Source organism: Macaca nemestrina, chromosome 7 (assembly GCF_043159975.1).
Source record: "Macaca nemestrina isolate mMacNem1 chromosome 7, mMacNem.hap1, whole genome shotgun sequence".
Classification (NCBI taxonomy): domain Eukaryota; kingdom Metazoa; phylum Chordata; class Mammalia; order Primates; family Cercopithecidae; genus Macaca; species Macaca nemestrina.
In genome coordinates this window covers 40,705,795-40,724,139 of record NC_092131.1, presented here as the reverse complement: position 1 = coordinate 40,724,139, position 18,345 = coordinate 40,705,795, and the positions used below count along the sequence as shown (strand labels likewise).

At 38.3% G+C, this 18,345-nt stretch overlaps 1 protein-coding gene across 3 annotated transcripts in view; it reads left to right on the top strand.

The window, feature by feature from the left end:
• Positions 1 to 18,345, top strand: part of PALS1 (protein associated with LIN7 1, MAGUK p55 family member) — a 92,911-nt gene that overhangs the window by 13,114 nt on the left and 61,452 nt on the right. For 2 of the 3 annotated variants that reach the window (XM_011726376.2, XM_011726374.2), the window contains exon 2: positions 16,817 to 16,898. The exons of the other annotated variant lie outside the window; for it this stretch is intronic. The gene's annotated coding sequence lies outside the window, so the exon portion shown is untranslated. The remainder of the gene's footprint in view (positions 1 to 16,816; positions 16,899 to 18,345) is intronic. 3 annotated transcript variants of the gene reach the window in all.

Below are 18,345 nucleotides of genomic sequence, written 5' to 3'. Positions count from 1 at the left end.
CAGAATGGCACATATTAGATGCTTGGTTTCAGTTTGTACTTTTATCATTTATTTGTTTAAACTTTAGTCTTGCTGTGAGCTAAATATTAGAGACTGTTCTATTCTAGTCATCTCGCATAAACAGATAATTTGACATTTGAAACACAATTTCATTTATTCTAGGTTGGCCATAAATGTGTTTACTGGGAGGAAATCTAACACTTTCACATGTTCTTGATTAGTTTTTTCTACAAAGACATAACCATAAATGTATTAATTTGCTGATGGCTTTTTCTTGTTTTTCCATAGGCACATACTGACAGGCTTTACAGTGCAGTTACAGTACTATCACTGACTTACAGTACTTTTACGGATTATAGAGTCAGATGTCTGCAGAAATACTCTCTTGACTTGTGTGTGACAATGAACGACTTAACTTATCAAAGCCTGATTCCTTATCTGCAGAATGGGGATGGTGTTTGTGCTTAATTCAGTAGGTTTTATTTTGAGGATTGAGATGGTACATCAAGAATGGTAGGCATAGTGTTAGTATATACAGTATTAAGCACTCTTTCAATGTTAGATAAGAGATAGGAGTTGTATGACCTGGTTGGTGTAGTCTGAGTTAATGATGAATAATTATAATTGTATGTTGAGGTCAGCTTTCTAATCTCTGAAATAATAGTGAAAGTCAAATGGGAGAAAACAATTTGTTGTCCTAAACAGTTTACTTATGTAGTGAGATTAAATTCTGTTCAGCTTTATCAGTTTCTCTAGTTGAACTCAAGAATTACTCTGGGGTATTTTTCAGTAGGTTTTCACTACACATTTTTAAATAAGCTTTAAAAAAAATGACATAGGTCAGGCGCAGCAGCTTACGCCTGTAATCCCAGCACTTTGGGAGACCGAGCCAAGAGGACCGCTTGAGTCCAGGAGTTCCAGACCCTCCTGGACAACATAGTGGGACCCTGTACCTACAAAAAATAAAAAATATTAGCTGGGTGTGCATTCCTGTACTCCCAGCTACTTGGGAGGCTGAGGTGGGAGGCTTACCTAAGCCCAGGAAGTCAAGGCTGTGGTGAGCCATGATTGTGCTGCTGCTCTTCAATCTGGGCGACAGTGAGAGCCTGTCTCGAAAAGAAAGAAAGAAAAAAAGACATCGTTTCTAGAGTTCATTTTCATTATGGGGATTCAAAATCTTAGGCTTGGATAGAGCATTTGTTTACTTTTACTGATGTCAGTGTGTTTGTGTTAATATTTTGTTTTGTTTTTTCATTTTGAGTAATGTATGTCTTTCGTGTCTTTCTTGGGCCTTATATTCTTTCCCTCCTTTACAAGTTTTCTTAGGATGCTCTTCCTCTACAAGTAACTCCTGTGACATTTTCTACAGTTCTAGTGTGGCATTTACCAAATAGCACTGTATTGGTTTTTTATTTGTTTAGTTATATGATATCTATACTAGACTTTAAGTTTCTTAAGGATAAGGACTCTGCCTCAGCAGCCTTTTTCTTGACAGTGGCTATCCAGATTTTTGGTACCAAGCCGGTACTTGCCTTGTTGAATGAAAAGATAGTTTTAGCTTAGTTAACTTTTTTGTATTAGATTTGCAATATAGTTACCTTATAGATTGACCTTTTATTCTTATTTCTTATTTCTAAGAATATCGTCATATGCTTTCCTCCCTTGTAAGACTGTCTGGTCAAAATCAGAGCATTACTCATACCCTCAGTCAGCAGTACTACAATAATAAAAGTTAATTGTACTCTAAACCTGTTGACATTTATATTCTCATTAGCCTTCCTTTCTTATCAGATTTTTCTGTTTTCCTTTTCTACTGATACAGTCTTACTTGTCTATTGTCACTGTTTCAGTTTAATTTATAGATAGCACCAGATATGAGTCCTTACTAGTTTTGATACGTCTCTGAAATGGTTATTTGGTATTTCTTCAGTGACAAGCAAACTATCCCCCCTCCTCCCACCTTTAATGGCCAGTGTTTTTGATTTGCATACCAATAAGCAATCTAGATAGAGGTAATCATCTACTAATTTGCTAACCTTTGGAATATACTTTTTTCTCTAGTAAGCTGTAAATCACTTGAAGTTAGAAGTTGGAATCTGTGGCCAGGCGCAGTGGCTCATGCCTGTAATCCCAGCACTTTGGGAGGCCGAGGTGGGCAGATCACGAGGTCAAGAGATCAAGACCATCCTGGCAAACATGGTGAAACCCCGTCCCTACTAAAAATACAAAAATTAGCTGGGTGTGGTGGCACACACCTGTAGTCCCAGCTACTCAGGAGGCTGAGGCAGGAGAATCACTTGAACCTGGGAGGCGCAGGTTGCAGTGAGCTGAGATCATGCCACTGTACTCCAGCCTGGCAACAGAGTGAGACTCCGTCTCAAAAAAAAAAAAAGGAAGTTCGAATCTCTTATAATGCATTTTTAGAAGCCTGCCACTTCAGGCACGTTTTTCAGGGAAGGTAATTGATTAAAGGGAATGGAGAAAAATCTACATGGAGTACATTGAGAGCAAAGCAATAGCCATGTGAGTCTGATAATTAGGATTCTTTGAGAGTTTGTCATTGTTATTTACATGATGAAAGAATAAATACAATCAGAATCATGAACCTGACATTATATTTTAAAGTGTTAGTGGTCCCTTTTGGAATTCTTCATATAATTATTGCTTTTATTCCTTTGGTAAACTGCTTTCTTACATATTAAAATAAAAAATGTAATATATGTTTTATATTTGTGGTAGAGAAATTCCTAAATACTAAAGAGTCATGACCCTAATGATCACATAAGTGATTTATTTAGAAATTCTTATTGTTGCACTGCTTATGAAATTGTTTAGGGCTTGAGAGATGACACTTTGATTACTTTTCTTTGTTTAAAGGTTCTGGTACTCTTGAAAGAGTTTTGTTCCTGCTGTTTTGTTTTGTTTTGTTTTGTTTTTGAGAAACAACAAAACTCGCTCTGTCACTCAGGCTGTAGTGCAACAGCACAATCTGGGCTCACTGCAACCTCTGCCCCCACCCCCCAGGGTTCAAATGATTCTCCTGCCTGAGCCTCCCTAGCAGCTGGGATTGCAGGCATCTGCCACCATGCCCGTCTAATTTTGTGTTTTTAGTAGAGACGGGGTTTCACCGTATTGGCCAGGCTGTTCTGGAACTCCTGACCTCAAGTGATCCACCTGCTTTGGCCTCCCAAAGTGCTGGGATTACAGACAGTTGTGAGCCTCTGCGCCCGGCCAACTGCTGCTATTTTCCACAGACTTTAAGAAGTAATTGTAATTTAAAGTTTCAGTATTTGTTTGTTTTCAGAAAAGTGGTATCTTTGTGTCTTTTCCTCAATTATAAAAGCAACACATACTTTTTTGTGTGAATATTTTGTAAGATATCCAAACAGTACAGAAGTGGAAAGTAGGGACTATTTGGTCTGTTATCCTCATTTATCAGAGATATTAGTTGAAAACAATATTGTATATATTCTTCTGAATATTTTGTTAATAACTTTATAAACATATCTTCTATGTATATTTGTAAAAATGGTGTGGTATATAAACACTGCTCTGAAGCTTGCTTTTTTCACTTGCCTTTGTTTCATGTCAGTTCATAAAGAGCTTCATGCTCTAGTAGTCACATTAAAAAGTAAAAGGATGAGACTAATCTGGGTATTATATATTTAAAAAAGGTAAAAAGAAACCGTGAAATTTATTTTAACGGTGTATTTTATTTAATACAATAAATATATATCAAAATTATTAACATTTCAACATGTAGTAAATATAAATAAATGAGATACTTTACATCCTTTTTTCTTGTTTTCTTTTGTGTGTGTTTGTTTTTTGAGATGGAGTCTTGCTCTGTTGCCCAGGCTGAAATGCAGTGGTATGATCTTGGCTCATTGCAACCTTTGCCTCCCAGATTCAAGCGATTCTCGTGCCTCAGCTTCCCAAGTAGCTGGGATTACAGGCATGCACCACCACACCTGACTAAATTTTGTATTTTAGTACAGACAGGGTTTCACCATGTTGGCCAAGCTGATCTCGAACTCCTGACCTTAAATGATCTGCCTGCTTCAGCCTCCCAAAATGCTGGGATTACAGGCATGAGCCACCGGCCTGGCGTACATCTTTTTTTAAATACTGAATCTTTGAAATTCATTATATATTTTATACTCATGATGTGTCTCAATTAGAATAAATTTTCATTAGAAATACTTGAACTGTATTTAGATTTTATTAAGTTTACAGCTGAAAAAGTAGTTTCACATACCCAAATTGTTCCAAAAATATGTACAAGTTTTCTAATAATGGATCAAGTAGGTTTTTAAATTTAAATTAATTAAAATTAAATAAAACTTAAAATTCAGTTACTCTAGCCACATTTCAAGTGCTCACTATCGACGTGTGGCTAGTATCTTTCTTGTTTGACAGTGTAACTCTAACAGCTTCACAGTATTCCATTATATGGATTTTACTACAATTCAGTTTTTCTACTGATGGGCATTTAGGCACCCCCATACTGTACTTTTGGAGTTTGGAGCATTCTGAATTTTGGATATTTAGATTTGGGATACTCTACCCATACAAATAATGTGACAGTGGACATCCTTATAGAAATACATAGTGTAGGATAAATTTCTGGAAGAGGGATAGATAAATCAAATATTTATTTGTTTGTTTGTTTGTTTGTTTATTTATTTTTGAGACAGAGTCTTGCTGTTGTTGGCCCGGGCTGGAGTGCAATGGCACAATCTCAGCTCACTGCACCTTCCATCTCCCGGGTTCCAGCAATTCTCTTGCCTCTGCCTCCCAAGCAGCTAAGATTACAGGCACCCACCACCACACCCAGCTAATTTTTGTATTTTCAGTAGAGATGAGGTTTCACCATGTTGGCCAGGCTGATCTCAAACTCCTGACCTCAGCTGATCCACCCGCCTCGGCCTCCCAAAGTGCTGGGATTACAGGCATGAGCCACCGCACCCAGCCCAAAGGTTTATTTTTAAATTTTGGTAGATTTGTACTGTTTTATAGAGGCAGCAGTCCACAATGTCTGTTTTTCTGTGTCGTTCCCAACACCGGACATCATTGTTCACTTACACAGATACACATAACCTTATACCAAAAAGACAAAAAAATCCCTTATACCAAAGTAGCAATTTTTATGTATTTATGCTGTGGTGTTTTTTCCCCCTACTCTAACTGGAAGAAAAGGGTCACTCTTACTGTAAATATTTCCTTGGGGAGAACAACAAAAAGGCAGAACCAGAAGAAGCTGTGAGAAATTTAGGTTGGAGGCAAAGAAGCAAAAGAATATGTGGTCCTCAAAGAGGATGTAATCTGCCCTGGTGCCAAGTAAATCAAGGTATCAGAAAATTTACCTCCTTGTACCCTTTCTCAGGAAGCTATTGGAGGAATCCCAGGAAGAGGGGAGTAGATGAAGAAAGAGGAGAGAGGTGAGGGGAATTTTCCAGGGTCAGGATGAAGGAATGATGATGGCTGTAAGTGCTACACATTTAGAGAGTTTAGTTGGAACATGGTTCTGTCAGATTCCATGCAGGAAACAATGGCAAAATCATCCCCGGTAATGTAAGAGAGTTTAATGAAAGGCCTGCTCTCAAGTGGGCGGGGATAAGTGAATTAACAAGGGATGGTGAAGCACCCCAAGGCTTTACAGCAAGAAGCCCACTAAACCTAGGACTGAGGGAGCAAGAGGGAGTTGATACTGGAATTTACCAGAGCTGTAGCTGTATAAGTGGGGCCACCTGATGTGAATTGTGACCTTAGAGGAACATAACCTATGCTAAACAATAAGAGGTAGCTGAAGGAATACAGAACCCATCCAATCTTTCCTTCTTCCCCAGTGGTTAATTTGCATCGACTGGAAGTCGGAGGACAAGAGAATATAGGTAATGCAGTCTATAGAGTCATCCTTCTAGGACATGGAGCAGATGGAGAAGGATGATGAGTGGATGTGGGCAGAAAGAAAAAAATCTAACATAGAGTAGGAGAATGAAGGGTTCCAGAAACTATTCACACACACACACACACACACACACACTCTTGAAACTGATAGGTTACCTGATTTGTTTGAATGTATACATTTAAAAATATATTGATTCTTTTACCCAAAGAATGTGCGGATTGTGAACCCAAGATATCTGACAGGTCTCAGTCAATTTAGAAAGTTTATTTTGCCAAGGCTAAGGATGCACCTGTGACACAGCCTCAGGAGGTCCTGACGACAGGTGCCCAAGGTGATTGGGGCACAACTTTTTTTTAATACGTTTTAGGGAGACATGAGACATGGTTTGATCCGGGAAGGCAGAACAACTTGAGGCAGGGGCTTCCAGTTGATAAGAGTAAGCGTGGGTCATAAGTAGATAAGAGATAAATGGTTGCATTCTTTCAAGTCCTTGATCAGTCTTTCACTGAATACGTGGTTTAGTCTGGCCCAGTGAATCTGCGTTTTTACATAAACAGTAGGGTAGAGGAAGCAGATATACATTTGTCTCAGGTGAACCTCAGAGGGATGACTGAGTTCTGTTTATCCTTTATCCACAAGGAATTTCCTTGTGGGCAAATGGTGAGGGAGGTATGTAGCTTTTTATCCTTGTGGCTATCTTATTTAGGAAAAAACCAGGAGACAGGTTTGTCTGACATAGTTCCCAGCTTGACTTTTCCCTTGGCTTAGTGATTTTGGGGTCCTGATACTTACTTTACTTTCACAGGATACATTAGTGATTTAAATAAAAAGTGAGACACAACTTGTAGGGAGAGGGAAATGTACTATGAGAGAGAGCTAAATATTCATCTTCCATAATAAATGGTCAGCAGATAACTGAAAAGAAAACCAAAAGAAATAGCATGTATGTATATATAGAATATACACACGTATTTTATATATGTATATATGTATGTATATATAACATACACCTATTTCTATACACGTTACTAGAAATATGAAGGTAAGTTTAAGAAACAAAGAGTTAAAAGTGGTCTCTAGGCAGAACTCATGTGAGACATTGAATTGTTCTTCATAGTAGGTTTTATGGAACTGTTTGCTTTTTTAAAAAAATTATACACACATAATTTTGTGTTACACTACTATACGTACAACTCCTATGCAACACAAAAGTTGTATATTAGGGGCCCCTTATATGGAGTGTGTAAAAACATTGCTGTCACCAAGGTAGTGATTATTTGCATCATTTCTTAATTATTTCATCCTGATTATCATTAAAGAATTTGGGAAAAATCTCTCTCGAGTTATTAAATGTTTGGCAATAGGTAGGTGTGGTTTTTCTCTTCCTGTCTTATCTAGCTTTTAAATATTCAAATTTAATGCAGCACATACTGAGTTTCTAATATGAGCATACGTAGATAGCAGGATAGTGTGCAGGGTTCCCAGAGCCACTACCAGTAGATTGGAAGTCTGTAGAATATTTGCAGTCTAGTTGAGAAGATAAGGTACTCATCCATAAAAATTTGATAATAGGCCAGGTGCCGTGGCTCACACCTGTAATTCTAGCACTTTGGGAGCCCAAGGCGAGTGGATCGCATGAGCTCAGGAGTTCGAGACCAGTCTGGGCAATGTGATGAAACCCCATCTCTACCACAAATACAAAAACTTAGCTGGCTGTGGCAGTGGGTGCCTGTAGTCCCAGCTGCTTGGGGGTTTGAGGCAGGAGGATTGCTTAAACCTGGGAGGTCGAGGTTGCAGTGAGCCAAATTGTGCCACTGCACTCCAGCCTAGGTGACAAAGTGAGACCTTGTCTTAAAAAAGAAAATTAATGCAGCAGGTATTGAGTTTCTGATATGAACATAAATAGCACTGTACAGGGCTCTCAGAGCCTCCTGCTTAAGGCTCCCAAGTAGCTGGGACTACAGGCACACACCACCACAACTCCCTATATTTTGTACTTTATGTAGAAGTGGGGTCTCACTATCTTGCCCAGGCTGGTCTTGAACTCTTTAAAAAGAGTGTTATTATTTTTTACTTTCATTCACTTCGGGCTAAAGTAAAAATTAAAATATAGCAAACAGAAACAGGGTATACATGTATAGAAATAGGGCATATGTATATGTTGTATATACATACATAGAACATCCAGGGTACCATTTATGACAATGTTAAAATCAGCCAGGCACAGTGGCTCACATCTGTAATCCCAGCGCTTTGGGAGGCCAAGGCAGGCGGATCACTTGAGGTTAGGACTTTGAGACCAGCCTGGCCAACATGGTGAAACCCCATCTCTACTAAAAATATAAAAAGGTGTGGTGCCGGGCGCCTGTAATCCCAGTTACTCAGGAGGCTGAGGCAGGAGAATTGCTTGAACTCAGGAGGCTGAGGTTTCAGTGAGCCAAGATTGAGCCACTACACTCCAGCTTGGGCAACAGAGAAAGACTGTCTCTAAATAAATAAATGAATGCTTGCATGCATGCCGACTTATGCCTGTAATCCTAGCGCCCTGAGAGGCTGAGGCAGGAGGATCCCTTTGCCCAGGAATTTGAGACCAGCCTGGGCAACATAGGAAGACTCCATCTATACAAAAAATAAAATTAGCCAGGCATGGTGGCATGCACCTGTAGTCCCAGCTGCTTGGGAGACTGAAGCAGGAGGATTGCTTGAGCCCCGGAGTTTGAGGCTGCTGTGAGCTATGATTGTGCTACTGCACTTCAGCCCGGGTAACAGGCAGATCCCATCTAAGGAAAAATAATAATAAATAAAGAATATATGTATTTTGTAAATGTATTTGTCTGAAGGTTCTTCTACTTTAACTTTCTGTTTATTATTTCTTCATTCTACTAGAATTTGTAGTTTTTCCAGTCTTGGAAACATTGTCACCAGTAGAGAGATTTAAACAGAAACTATTGCTCTTCCTCATTTATTTAAAGGAAAGTATTAGTTTAATAGAAGAATGACCAGAACACAGTCTCTTATGCATCTCTCTGATAAGTGATACTCCATTCTTAGGATGAATTTTGGGTTTAAGTGCCAGCTCTCCATCTTCCAGCAATCCATATTGATTTAACTGTATTTGTAAAATTAAGAATGAGGACATTCCTCTGTGGCCATACCACCCTGACTGTACCTGATCTTGTCTGATCTTGGAAGCTAAGCAGGGTCAGGCCTGGTTAGTACTTGGATGGGAGGACATTCATGGTAAGAAGGCACAACCCTCCTCTCTCCCAATAAGTAGTTCTTTGGTCAAAAAAATTAAAAAGATTTTCATTCAAAAAATATTTGTATATAGCACAACATATTTTATATGTTACGAACTCATCAAATATGAGTTACACACTCTGCCTCGGGGCTGGCAATTAATAAACATTCTGATTTCAAGGTAGACAGTAAATGCTACAGCAAAGGCATAGATTAAGTACTCTAGAAGGGTAGTTTGTAGAGGAGAGAGGGAGCAGGCAAAATTAAGATTTCATAGGATACTTGATGGAAGAGGAAAATCTTAACAGATAAAAAGTTGGAGAGGATTTTTTCTTGGTATAAGAAACAAGATGTCAAAAATATAAGCAGTATGTCAAAGTTTAATGACAAAATATAAGCAGTACACAAAGTAAGTGCTATAAGAGTTGACTATTAAATTAGTAAACTTCCTTTGGGAATTTGGGCACTTCCCAAAGGAAGTGGGAAATTGCAGGGCTTATATGGGAAACAGCAAGTAGTTTGATTCAGAAGACGGGAGGGAGAAAGAAAGTGGAAAAAGTAATCTAGGACTAAGTCAAGTGGAGCCATATGACTGTCAGGCTAAGGTGTTCTCCAGAATAGTTGTTAAAATGACCTGGAGTCAAACAGACTCCAGGCCCTAGCTGTGCCATTTAGCTTTTGACATTGGACAAGTTATTTATTTTGCTAAGTTGAGGTACAAAATTGAACAAGGAGACTGTTGTGAGGGTTAAATGAGATAGTGTATGTCAGGTGCTTGGCGTAGTGAATGAATGGTACATGGTAAATTCTCAGTAAACAATAGCTTAAAGAAAAGACAAAACTTGAAAAGGGACACTGTTGTGGTGGTAGGAGTGCTTCAGGAAAGTTAATCTGGCAATATTGTGTAAAATGATTGGCAACTAGAAAGACTGAGGTTGGAGAGAAACTCATAGAAAAGTTAAGACACTCATAGAAAAACCCATGGAAGAGATAATGTATAGTATAATTTAAGGTAGTGGCATGAGAAGGGAGAAGCTAAGAGTGTATGTGAGATGCAGAGGTAGAATTGATGGGAGTTGGTATAGTTATAAGTATGTTTATAGAGGTATTACAGTTATGATTTTGAAAATACTTAAATTTTACCCCAGGAGGATAGCCAATTTGTGTAACAGGAGTTAGTCTATTATATTTTTAGGATATTCATTTTTAAGCTATAAATTAATATTATTAAAAACAGTCTGTCAAGTTATGACATGTGGCTCACTTTGCCAGCACATAATGAAATTGGAGCAATGCAGAATAGAGAATAAAATTTGTTATATTGTTGTAGGAAACTGGAATGTTGGTATCACTTTACTTATGTAGTAGGAACATTCACACACATATCTACCATTTCTCTACTCGATTGCCTTTGCTGCTTGGTAAACTGAGGTTTTCTAGGTACTTTGAGCAATAGATATCTTGTTACCACAATCAGGTACTACAATAAACTTGTAGTCTGTTAGCATATGTAACAGTGAAATTAATGATTGTGTTAAAATTTATTTTATGAAGCAGTCAATTGAAGGGAAAAGGTAAATTTTCTCTGATCATATTTTAAAGGCAGAAAAATTTTTGTGATTTTGAAGGAAGCATGTAGTCAGCATGGTATCTTCCAGACATGTAACTAACACAGCACTGTGGATGCACATTAGGATTTACTCATCTGAATTTTAGTTAATGTTCTATTGTTTCTAGCTGTGACTTAACTTTCAGTGCCTACATATGTGGAAAACAGATATCTGACCTATCTACCTTTCAGGGCAATTGGAGAGATCAAATGAGGTTATATACTTGAAATAGGCTGTAAAAATAAAAGCATTTTACAGATGTAAGATATGAATATGTAAATTATTTATAAATTTGCCCTTCTAGCCTATCCCTTTTGTGTCCTGTCTAGCAGTTAACAACCTGCTAAAACTCCCAGTATAAATGCAATAATTGAAAAATAGAATTTATTGTCTCTTTTCCAATTCTTATCCCTATCCCCGCCTCGAATCCAGAGACCTTATTCTGTGCATTTTCCTATTTTAAGGTTCCATAATTCTCCCAGACTCAGTTGACATACTTAGTATTTTAGAATTCTGTTTGGCTCCTGGTCTCCAAATCCTGGGAAATCGTTCTTTAGAATAGCCATTGTTTGAAGTGATCACTTTTCATTCCTTCTGCTGCTTCCCTTTATTCTGCCATGTGTAAAGTATTAAAACATTGTCTTTATTGACCACTCTACTTACATTTTCTCCTGGTCAACTCTGGTTACAGTATAGAGTAGATTTAGAGTAGATGGTTAGTAAATTGTAAATGCAACAGTGTTTTCTTCCAGCTCTTTTGTCTACATTACCTTGTTTTAATTTTTATCCCAAAGCCATTGTATGGCCTAGAATCATGGGTTGAGAATAGGAACTTGTAAACTAAATCTTTCAGTTACAGATGTGTTATATATATACTTTTTGCCAGAAATGCAAAAGCTGGTAAGTCTCTTCAAGTTTACACCTGAGAAAGATGTATCTTCTAAGCTAATTATACTGCCTTATCGATATCCAACAGAATTGTCAGGAATCATTTTTTTTTTTTTCTGTCCATGAGGGCAGAGGATTCATGTGGTTTTAAGTTATAATATATGTTACTCTTTATTCTCCTTTGAAATCTTATTGGGTTTTTACTTTGAAGATTTTTTAAATTGGGATTTTGCTTCCATTCCTTACAAATTTTGTCTGGTATAGTATATTCTAAATACAGTTAGATTTTAAGCTATGAAAATGCCAGTTGTTTCTTTGGAATGCAGTTATCTGGATGATAAATGAAGGTAGTTCGATCAGAAACTCAAACCATGAACTATGTGGAATTTTAGAAATGCCTTTTATTATAGGACTTGTTAGGGTGTTCCACTAAATAGTAAACCAAGAGCCTGGGCATGGTGACTCATGCCTATAATCTCAGTGATTCGGGAGGCTGAGATGGGAGGACTCTTGAGCCAAGGAGTTCAAGACCAGACTGGGCAACATACTGAGACCCCATCTCTAAGAAAACAAGCAAAAAGTAGCTGGACATGGTGGTGTGTGCCTGTAGTTCCAGCTACACAGGAGGCTGAAGTGAGAGGGTTGCATGAGCCAGGAGTTTGAGGCTACAGTGAGCTATGATTATGCCATTGCACTCCAGCCTGGACAACAGAGCAAGACCCTATCTCTATTTAAAAGAAAAATAAAAAGGCCAGTGCAGTGGCTCATGCCTGTAATCCCAGCACTTTGGGAGGCCAAGGCAGGCGGATCACCTGAGGTCATAAGTTCAAGACCAGTCTGGCCAACATGGTAAAACTGTCTCAACTAAAAATACAAAAATTAACCAGGTGCAGTGACACGCACCTGTAATCCCAGCTGCTCTGGAGGCTGAGGCATGAGAATCACTTGAACCCGGGAGGTGGCGATTGGGGTGAGCCAAAATTGCACCACTGCACTCCAGCCTGGGTTACAGAGTGAGATTCTATCTCAAAAAAAAAAGAAAAGAAAAAAGTAAAACCAGGATATTTGCACTTGGTCTTGTAATTTAAAGGATTTTATCTGTCCATTAAAAAACTTTGTTTTTTGGCCGGCTGCAGTGGCTCATGCCTGTAATCCCAGCACTTTGGGAAGCCGAGGCAGGCAGACCATGAGGTCAGGAGATCGAGACTGTCCTGGCTAACACGGTGAAACCCCATGTCTACTGAAAATACACAAAATTAGCCAGGCATGGTGGCACGCGTCTGTAGTCCCAGCTACTTGGGAGGCTGACGAAGGAGAATCGCTTGAACCCGGGAGGCAGAGGTTGCAGTGAGCCAAGATCACACCACTGCACTCCAGCATGGGCGACAGAGCGAGACTCCATCTCAAAAAAAAACCAAAAAAAAAACCAACAACTTTTTGTTTTTAAATCTGTAAAAATATTATTTATTTTTTTGTAGAGACAAGGTCTCACTATGTTGCCAACGCTGGTCTCAAACTCCTGGTCTCAGTGATACTCCTGTCTCTGCTTCCCAAAGTGTTGGGATTACAAGTGTAAGCCGCCATCCCTGGTGTAAAAACTTCTTTTGTATTGTGCCCATTGACTTAAACAAGTTCAGTTTATTTTGAATATATGTTTAAAATTAAAGAAATATATATTTATTTAAAAGTCTTTTTAGTTCTGTAATGTGGGAACTCGTTTTTCAGTTAGATCTTGGGGACTTTATTTTTGTTTAAGTTGTGCCTTTTTTACTGAATAATAATTTCAGAGCTAATCCACTGCATGAGTAACTCAAATATTTCAACTTTTGTTGAGAAGGAGTCTCAATATGTTGCCCAGGCTGAAGTGCAGTGGCATGATCTCAGCTCACTGCAGCCTCTGCCTCCTGGGTTCAGGCAATTCTCATGCCTCAGCCTCCCGAGTAGCTGGGATTACAGGTGTCTCCCACCATGTCTGGCTAATTTTTGTATTTTTAGTAGAGACAGGGTTTCACCATGTTGGCCAGGCTGGTCTCAAACTGCTGACCTCAAGTGATCCATCCACATGCCTCGGCCTCCCAAAGTGTTGGGATTACAGGCGTGAGTCACCTCGCCCAGCTGAAATATTTCAGTTTTGACTTGTATTTACTTAGTTTTGGATATAGCTAAGTTTCTTCTGTAAAGATAGGTCGTTCATTGTTGGAAACTTAAATTCATACAAGGAGTTAAACAGTTACCAAGTAGTCTTTTATGTGATGTCAGTATATGACTTGTTTTTGGAATATACAGTTATCTTTTTAAAAAACTTCGTTTCTTAGCCAGGCACAGTGGCTCATGCCTATAATCCCAGCATTTTGGGAGGCCGAGGTGGACAGATCACTTGAGCCTAGGAGTTCAAGACCAGCCTGACCAACATGGTGAAACCCTGTCTCTACTAAAAATACAAAATTAGCCAGGCGTGGTGGCCCATTCCTGTACCCACCTACTCAGGAGGGTGAAGCGGGAGGATCACTTGAACCTGGGGAGGCAGAGGTTGCAGTGAGCCAAGATCATGCCACTGCACTCCAGCCTGGTTCACAGAGCAAGACCCTGTCTCAAACAAATAAATAAATACATAAAAATAAATTTGGTTTCTTTGAGATATAATTTACATGCAGCAAGATGTCATTTTAAGTGTATAATTTGAGGTTTTGTGTTTCTTTTAAAACCAGCTGAATAGGTATAACTTCAATTAAAATTCAGTAATTTTTTTTTTTTTTTTTGAGATGGAATTTCACTCTTGTTGCCCAGGCTGGAGTGCAATGGCGCAATCAAGCGATTCTCCTGCCTCACCCTCCCAAGTAGCTGGGATTACAGGCATGCACCACCACGCCTGGCTAATTTTTGTATTAGTAGAGATGGGGTTTCACCATGTTGGCCGGGCTGGTCTCGAACTGCTGATCTCAGGTAATCCACCCACCTTGGCCTCCCAAAGTGCCGGGATTACAGGCATGAGCCACTGTGCCCAGTAAAATTCAGTAATTTTAAGTGTTCAATTTAATGAATTTTCAAAGTGGGTTTATTGAGGTATAATTTATATTTTATAAGATTTAGGGTTTATGGGGACAGTTTTAGTAAATTTATATAGTCATGCAGACTATCACTGAAATCTAATATTAGGATGTTTTTAGCACATGAAAAAATTTCCTCCTTGCCTTTTTCAGTCAGCATCTGCTTCCATCTCCAGGAAACCACCAAACTGCTTTTTGTAGTAGCACTAGTTTTGCATTTTCTAGAAATTTTGCACAAATGGACTCATACTCTTGTGTCTGGCATTGTGTTTTTGAGACTGTCCGTGTTGTTGGATATGTCAGTAATTTGTCCTTTCTTATTGTATTTTTTGTTTATCCATTTTATTTCATTTTATCCATTGTATTCCATTTTTTGTTTATCTATTCCCAGCTGAAAGATAGTGTATGGTTTTAGACTATTATTAATATTGCTCCTATGCATACTTATTACAAATCTTTCTTCGTGATTTTTACAAATAAAAATATGTTTATTTCTTTCTCTTGTGTGGAATGTCTCAGTTATATGGAAACTATATGTTTAACTTTTTAAGAAACTGCGAGACTCTACAATTTTACATTCTCATCAGCATTGTATAGGGGTTCCCCTTCCTTCACATTCTCTCCAGTGCTTAATATTACCACTTTTTAATTTTAGCCATTTTCTTGTTTGTAGTGTTATTTCATTGTGTATTTTTAAAACAGCATTATTGAGATAGAACTCTCATACTATACAATTCATCTGTTACCAGAAAGGGTTCCCGATCCAGATCCCAGAGAGGGTTCTTGAATCTTGCATGAGAAAGAATTTGGGGCAAGTCCATAGAGTAAAGTGAAAGCAAGTTTATTAAGACAGTAAAGGAATGAAAAAATGGCTACTCCATAGGCAGAACACCGACATGTTACTTCTTGATTATATGCTGAGCGAGGGGTGGATTCATGAGTTTTCTGGGAAGGGGGTAAGCAATTCGTGGAACTGAGGATTCCTCCCCTTTTTAGATCATGTAGGGTAACTTCCTCACATTGCGGTGGCATTTGTAAACTGTCATGGCACTGGCAGGAGCGTCTTTTACCATGCTAACGCATTATAATTAGCATATAATGAGCAGTGAGCACTACCGGAGGTCACTTTCATCGCTATCTTGGTTTTGGTGGGATTTGCCTGGCTTCTTTACCCCAACCTGTTTTGTCAGCAGGGCCTTTGTGACCTGACTTTGTGTTGACCTCCTGTCTCATCCTGTGACTTAGAATGCCTAACCTCCTGGGAATGCAGCCCAGTAGGTTACCCAGCCCCTATTCAAGATGGAGTTGCTCTGGTTGAAATGCCTCTGACACATCCAAGTGTGCAAATTCAATGGATTTTAGTATATTTAGAGTTGTACAACCATCAGCGCAGTTAATTTGCATCATCCCCCAAGAGAAACCTGCATGCCTTGGCCATAATTATCCCACCCATTCACCCCCAGTTTTAGGCAACCGCCGATCTACTTTTTGTCTCTCTATATTTGCCTCTTCTGGATATTTCATAAATAGAATCATACAGTATGAGGTTCTTTGATGCTGGCTCCTTTAAATCCTGTTTGCAGGGTTAATCTATGTTGTAGCATGTATCACTACTTCATTTTTATTTTCCAGTAATGTTTCACGTAGGATTATACCACTTTTAATAAATTCATCAGTTGAACATTTGGGTTTTTTTCTACTTTTTTGCTATTATAAATACTGCTGCTATGAATATTTTTGTACAAGTTTTTTGTGTGTGTGTGTGTATGTAGATGTATGTTTTTATTTCTGTTGGTTTATACATAGGAGTAGAATTGCTGATATGGTAACTCTATGTTTAGCCTTTTGAGGAATTGCCAGACTGTTTCCAATGTGTTATTGGAAAGTTTCCATTTGATATTCCTAAGGGCACTAATATGCAACAACATAGATTTTTAAATTGATATCCATTAGATACAGGGGTTGTGGTGCATTTTTATGATTTCTTACTGAGAAATCCTAGCTATCTGCAGACAGAATTGGTTATCATATTGAATTAGTCTTTCTCTTTCTCCTTTACCCCCTCAAAAACACTGCAGACATTTACATTTGATCAATTGTCTCATTTTTCTTTTTCATAGAATAAGAAAGCCTGAGTTTTGTGAAAAACCAGAGAAGAGAAACTAAAAGGACAGTAGAAAAGGTTTTTCCAGTTTGCATAATGTAAGTTCTTTTCACTTTTCTTGGCTTGAATCCTGTGTTAGCTGACAAAGCTGTTTCTATGGAAACAAATAGTTTAACTTCTTAGAATGTCAGAGGAATGCTGATCACTTAAAATGAGACTTCCCAGCTGCTGGTCAAAGGGCATTACTTGCTGGAGAAAGAGGGGAAGGATGAATTCAAAAAATTCTAGAGTTCTGGACACTAGTATAGACTGAACATGTTTATGCGTATGAAGTATATCTCTTCCATTTTCCTCTGCCTAAAAATTAAGATACTGATAATATAGGAAATTGGATTTCTGCTGACCTGTCTTGATTCTCAGCTCTTAAACAGATGGTTCTATTTGTTGGTACCCTTTTCAGTGGGACTGTACCCTTTAGACTATTTCAGTCCCTCTAGTCTCAATCATTTGCACTTGTTTTGAAGCTTATTTAGCTTCCCTTTGCCCCCTTCTCCCGCAACTAAAACGCTTTCTCCCTTACTAGTTTGAGGTTATAATTGAAACATCTTTGGCATGCCAGCCTGAAAATTTTTCTTGCTTTGTGTACAATGTACAGATTTTTGTATTTGTGTTCATTTTCCTAGAATTAGGGAACAGGGATTCTGATGAGAATTTGAAATGTAGTCTTTTGAAGCTTTCTTTCTATTTCTTTTTTTTTTAAACTTATAATTGGAAAGTTGAGAAGAAAAGAATTAGGGCCAGTAACTGGTAACTCTGCTGTCTTCATAAGATGGCCTGTTATTTACACACAATGAGGTAATGCTCTAGTTCAGTCATTTACCAGCTTCTGAATTGTCAAAGGCCGGTTTTTTTTTGTTTGTTTGTTTGTTTGTTTGTTTTAAGAGAGGATGAGTGCAATTGCTTTGGACTGGGAGGACTTTTTCACTTTTATAATGTGTATAGACTACATGTATGAGCTATAGTATTAGTAGAGTGCCTGCTTAAAAATTATAAACTTGATGCTAAAACTACAGGATACCGTATAATGTTTCTTTAATTCTGAAAGAACTTTAGGATCTTTCCTTGCCTTCATTAAATTAACTTGTGAGCATTATAGAGTTTTTGGAGTGTTAAATGGTGAAGTAATTATTTAACAAGGTAGTCTGGAAAGATTTCTTGTAGATTTAGGGACTTGAGGGAGGTCTTGAAGGTAGAAATCAATGGAAAAGTAGTTCACTAGTCATTTGGCCAGAAAGATGGGATAGACACAAATGAGGAAGGTAAATCAGAAGGCTCATGCAGGTGAGTAGTAAAAGATAGAGCTAGAAATCTTGGATTCATTTTGCGAGTTTGGACTTTATTCTCTAGGTAGTGTGAAAGCCATCAGAAGTTCTGAACAGAGGAGTGGTTTGCTCATATACTTAATTAAGCGAACCACTTACCAGGTATCATGGCTATAGAGGTGAACAAGACAGATCCCGGCCAATTTCCCTTGACTTTACTTCT